The following is a 6,032-nucleotide window of genomic DNA, read 5'->3' on the forward strand; positions in this document are numbered from 1 at the left end:
TAGCCACTGCCAACATGCTTGGGATAGGGAAAGTCCTGAGCCCATACTACTTAACCCAGAAGGGGCCGTTCTATATACCTGAACGTGTGTAGTGAGAATGGGAGACATAAATGTACAAAAGCTACCAAAAGAAAATCTACATTTTTATTCCCCTCAGCCTACCTTTAACAGTCTGTGGATGGCACTGATAATCTAACCCAGGAGCAGTATGAGTAAATGATTTGTGAAAAATTGTAGAATATCCATTGATTTTTTTTAAGTGCATTATATTTATATCAAATAAAGTCTGAGTATCACCTCAAAAAAAAAAAAAAATCAGTGGGTTAAAGCCTCTGCCTTCGGCTCAGGTCATGATCCCGGGGTCCTGGGATCAAGCCCCGCATCGGGCTCTCTGCTCTGTGGAGAGCGTGCTTCCTCCTCTCTCTCCCTGCCTGCCTCTCTGCCGACTTGTGATCTCTGTCTGTCAAATAAATAAATAAAATCTTTAAAAAAATATATTGATCGAAACTTCCTTAGGGTTAACCTGCACTGAATCCCCACTAAATGATCAAAAGACTAAAGCAAATTCCATATGTTGAATTAAGCCTTAGCATGCAGACTACAAGTGAAAAGCAGATTCAAACACTATTCATAGGTGTCGTGCTGTGCAGAAAAAGAATAATCTCATTGAAGCACTTGCTGATATTGCTTCTCCCTCATGAAGAATCTGATAGACTTTTCTGCAGATACTCAGCAACCTATTTGTGGTTTGGGGTGCAAATGTGGTGTGTAAGCTAGTCTTAGCCATTTCGTAGAAAATGGAAATTGTCCAAGCTCCCTTCCAAATCAAATCAGACTGAAAATGGCTCCCATAGCTCTCCCTTCAACCATAAGATGTTCCCATTAGTGTCAATTAATGCTGAGACCCTGGCAGTCTGTATGCATGATTCATTAATGAGAAGCCTCATTTACAGCTGAAAAAGCAATGCAATGGAACAGCTGTAGTCATTTCTTACCTCCCGAACACAGACCCATGCCCTGCAAACTGCTGACCTCTCATCATAGAAGGGTTCCTCTCCCTCTGGCCAATGACTGTGTGTGCACCAGGGACAGTGGACAATGACCACAATGATGGTAAAATCCTGCCAAATATTCCAGCTTCCATGCTTACGTGAGGCCAAATGTGAGACTGTGACTCTAACCCTCCCTTCTCAAATGAAATTCCTAATTCAATTAAGGATGGTACAGAGAAGCCAAGACCTCTATTACTCTGCAGCACATTGATTTTCTACAAGGTTCCCACTTCATCGACACCCTCTAAATCTGTAGAATATCCGGCGAGTCTTATTACTAACATGACTCCAGTAATCAAAATGGCTCAACTAATTTATAACTCTGCTCTGCATCAGAGAAGCTGGTTTTTTACAATCTCTATCTACATATATTTAATTTCACCTGAATATTTTATTGGTATGACTCTAGATACCATAGTAATTTCTTAAGTGGTAAAGGGCAAGTCACCATTTTTTTTCTTCCTATCCAGCTGCTTCTTTGCTATTCTCTAATGTAAACAGGAGTATAAACAAACATGGCTGGAATGCTGGGTGACAGTCACTGTTTCCCACATCTGCCAGGCAGAAGAATAGGGAGAAAGTCTCCTCAAGTCCAAGAAGCCAAGTAACAGTAATGCTCATCAAAATGAGAAAGGGGCTCTCTCTGCCTTTGAGGGAAAAACACTAAAGACCCAGCAATCTCTTTTATCTATAAACTCAGGAAGCATCTTTCTGTCCACTCCTACCCTTCTTGCTCCTAGAAGTAAGCAATAAGACACTCATCAACAGAGGTGTTTTAAGCCCTGCTTTGCTTAAAGTAGAACCAAATTCTAAACAAAAATATTTGGGTTTAAATTTTAATTCTCATTTATATCAAATGAGAGTTGGCCTGAAATATATGTGTGCTTCTTGAAGGGAAAATGTTTGTGGTATTTAGGATACTCGACTGTTTTTCAAGCCCCATTAAGTCTTTACGAAATAGTACATTTGATCAATATCCCAGCAGAGCTATTAACAAGCATGTGACCTCAGACAAACCCCTATACCTCTCTAGGCCTCAGTCTGTTCATCTGTAAAATGAGAACATTAGATTAGGTTTTCTCTATGGATCTTTAGAGCTCTAAGAGACTACGATTCCTATGTTAATTGCAAATGATCTTACCTGGGTGATAAAAATCAGTGGCCCAAAACACTCTTGGAATGAAAGCTGTTTTCAGCTTTTTTTTTCCCCCTCCTGGACGAAGATGGAAATAGCAATCATTACCTGGGGCCTTTGGGGGCTCTTTGCTTGTATTCAGGCTTCCCGAAAAGTTGAGATGCATTAGTTGGCTATCTTCTGGGTCTAAATCTGCTTCTAAATTGATTGGGGATTTTACATTTTCCCTATGAGATTCAGCAATGGCTAGGTACTCAAAAGAAGTTATAGTTAAACAAGGAGATACAGTTCTGTTCCCTGGAGGGCTCTAACTAGAACAAGCCTCAGCCCTGCTCAAGCCTCTGGTAATTTTCTAGAGGATGGAGAGACCAAAAATTATCCAGGCAAGTTGGACATTGCTGATATATTTAAATAAACTAGGGCAGGACTTTATAAATCTCATAGAGTCCAGATGATGCTAAGTAAATTGTATTAACTATATACTAAGATGCATCATTAACCATCTGTATCCAGTACAGCTAAGGTTACCAATGAGTCTCTATCCTTTTTATGTTTGTGACTTGTCATTTATTTAAATATATACTAATACTTGGAAGGATTCAGCCTATAATGCTTTTTAATGTTTCTTATTCTTTATAAATATGGCTATGTAGTCAGATTAAGCAAAGGTTAATAATAACAGTTTGTTCTTTTCAGAGCAAAGCAAAAGACCATGAACTAATGGACAGAAGTTTCACAGGGTTAACTGAGTCCTTAAAAACCTCTATTGCAAAGAATGATGGGACTTTGGCTTCATTCCCTCAATGATTATATCTGTAGAGTAAGTGCTATAATTTCATTTCTTGTGCAAACTATTCAGATAACCCTTCATACAGAATTATAGCTCCTATTAAAAATGTGTATTCTTTCCCAAAGCCTTTTTCCTCTCTTGTTTTAATATGAAACAATTGAGAGTTATATCAGCGCTTTGGGAAAGAATTATTATCCTTGTCAACATCCTTAGGGAGCCTGATTAATACAAGAACCACTTCCTCTTGACTAATGATAGTACAGGCTGCAGTAGCCTTCCCCTAACAATTGTGTAATTCAAGTCCTTTGTATCTAGTGTGTTTTTTTGACAGACTGGTCAATAGTGCTTGCTGAAAAAAAAAGTATTTCTCTCAATTTCAATCACAAAGTAACCTCTAAGGAAGTTCTCAAGTCTGTAAGTAGGCTAGACTTAAAACATCAAACTCACCTGTGACACTCTTGCCTCAATAGAGATGTTGAATACCAAAGAGGAAGCTGATACAAGGGAATCTGAGTATGAATGACAGCAAAAGGTCATGTACTGCAGTGCAGAGGAAGACAACCAGGTTCACAGTGAAAATCTTAAATTCTTTTACATGATAATACAAGGAATAACAAAAGTTATCTTGCATTGAACATTTATCTGTTGCCACAAAATCTTCTAAGCGCTTTAATATATTAACAAATGTAATCCTGATAGTGTAGTTAATAGGACTGAAATATGTAAAAAGTTTTCTCTCATATCTATTTTACTCGATAGTGTTCGCCTTGCGTTTTCCTACAATTTTTTTATAAAATTTGATTTTTAAAAGGTAATGACATTCTGTCGTTTAGATCAGCTGCGACTTTGTCCCTTCATTCCAACATTGCAGACTTGGCTGGAAATTCCCCTTCATAAAGAAAGAGCAGAGAAAATTCAGAATATGTAGAGGGAATAGGTAAGTTAAGTCTAGATTTTATTGTGTAGTTTCTCGGTGGTTTCAATTGCATAAGTGCTCTTTCTTTGATAGGTCTTTAGTTATGTTTGTGATTAAGCCAAAACAGCAAGGGACAGGTTTGGCACCTGTTATGGGCTATATTGTGCCCCCCCCCGCCCCCACCAAATTCATATGTTGAACTGCTAACCCTCAAACTCAGGATAGGACTGTATACAGAGACAGAGTCTTCAAAGATGAAACTAAGTTAAAGTGAGGACCTGAGAGCGGGCGACCATCCAACATAACTGATATCCTTATGGGAAGAGGAGATTTGAACACGGAGACAGACCCCAAAGGCACATGAACCCGCAAAGAGGTGAAACCACGTGAAGAGGCAGTGAGTGACCATCTGCAAAAGCCAAAGATAGTGACCTTAGGAGAAACCAAACCTACTGGCACTTTGATCTTGGACTTCCAGCCTCTAGTAGTACTGGAAAATTAGCTGCAGTTGTTTAAGCCACCCAACTTGTGGTATTGTTATGAAGCCCAAATAGACTAATACAAGTACCAGAGAGTGAAAATACAGTGTCAGCTCTTTTCACTTAAGCCATTCCCCTTTACTTGGCTCAAATAAATTTGCACTGAAGATAAAAACAGGTCTTAATATGCCCTTTTGACACATGTCTTGAAAGTGGTCAAAGTCCTAGAGGTTGACCCCCTTTCCGTATGTAATTTAGTAAAGACTGAAAGCCTACGGTAAGTGTCTAGCAGGAGAAGCGTGATTTTTACAGACCTGCCTGTGCGGCATTAAGTGCTTCAATCCTAGGAACTACTAGATATTGTGGCATCCATGGCCAAGGACACCTCTGGGTCCATCCATTATGTAGCTCAGAGTGGTAACAGCATGAAGAACAGCCTTTAAATAGCCCCGCCTTTCTGTGGCAGAGTTGGATCTTGAAATAAGCTCTCCTGATGCCCACTTTTTCACTGCATAGGCTTCGCCAATTTTAGAAAATTCTGGCATTTGAGTATTTACTATATACTTATACGATTAGTAAGTATTGTGCTTTGGGGTCGGAGAGAAGGATCTGAAATAGTATTGACACTTGGCTGACTTACTTTTTCTTCAGAAGGGCTCCAGAGTCCAAAATTACTGAAATGCGTCATCTTACAACATTATGCTGGGTACTCCTTACGCATCCTGGAAAATGAGGCCTATTTTTAAATGGTATCTTTTAAATATTTGACAGAACCCTTTACGACAGTGCCTTGATTAAAAGCTCACAAAAGATAAAAGCACATGCTATTATTTTTAAACACAGAAGAGAGACAGTCAATCACCTGTTCACACGTGTGCACGGTATGCACACACACACATTCACACAAACGCTCTCTCAGACACCACAGTTGGTTACCCATTGGGAGTTTAATCACTTTCAACACTGAAAAATATTTTCTTATACAGCTGATCTTAATCTCCAATGCAGCAGTTTATCTATTTCTTCCTTTTAGGTTCTCAGTACAAAGAAGGAACAGCTGGTCCCAATTCTTTTTATGTCAGGTTTTCACATACTAGGGGACTTACAGTGGTGAAATAGGTCATGCCTATCAATTACAATAGCAGACTTGAATTTTATACAACCTTGATTCTTTTAGCTCCCTATACCTGGGAAATAGAGAAGTGGGGAAAAACCAGTGTTTGGCAGGATTTCATACATTGCCCATAATCATCCTTTTTTCCATCAAAATTTGTCCTCATCAGATTTGTCCTAATTCTTTAGTAAAATGTCTAGGGCAAAATACACAAAATAATCGATAAAATATCTTCTGTTTGTGATTAAAGGAAACTCACGAAAAAGAAATGACCAAGTCCCTAGGACTTCTCCTGTGTTGTTCATGTTTCGTTAAACATGTTTTAAACACTTGCTAAGAATATTTTTTTAAATATTAGTGACCCTTGTGATTGTGACAGCTTAGTTAGACCAAAATTGGTCAAACATTATTCTGGTTGTTTCCAGGAGAGTACTGTGGGATGATATCAATATTGAAATCTGTAGAATGAATGAAGCAGATTGTCCTCCTAATGTGTGTGGGCCTGTTTGCATCAATTGAAGGCTTAACTAGAACAAAGAGACTGAC

This window comes from Enhydra lutris, unplaced genomic scaffold (genome assembly GCF_002288905.1).
Source record: "Enhydra lutris kenyoni isolate GAN:26980312 unplaced genomic scaffold, ASM228890v2 scaffoldscaffold4, whole genome shotgun sequence".
Classification (NCBI taxonomy): domain Eukaryota; kingdom Metazoa; phylum Chordata; class Mammalia; order Carnivora; family Mustelidae; genus Enhydra; species Enhydra lutris.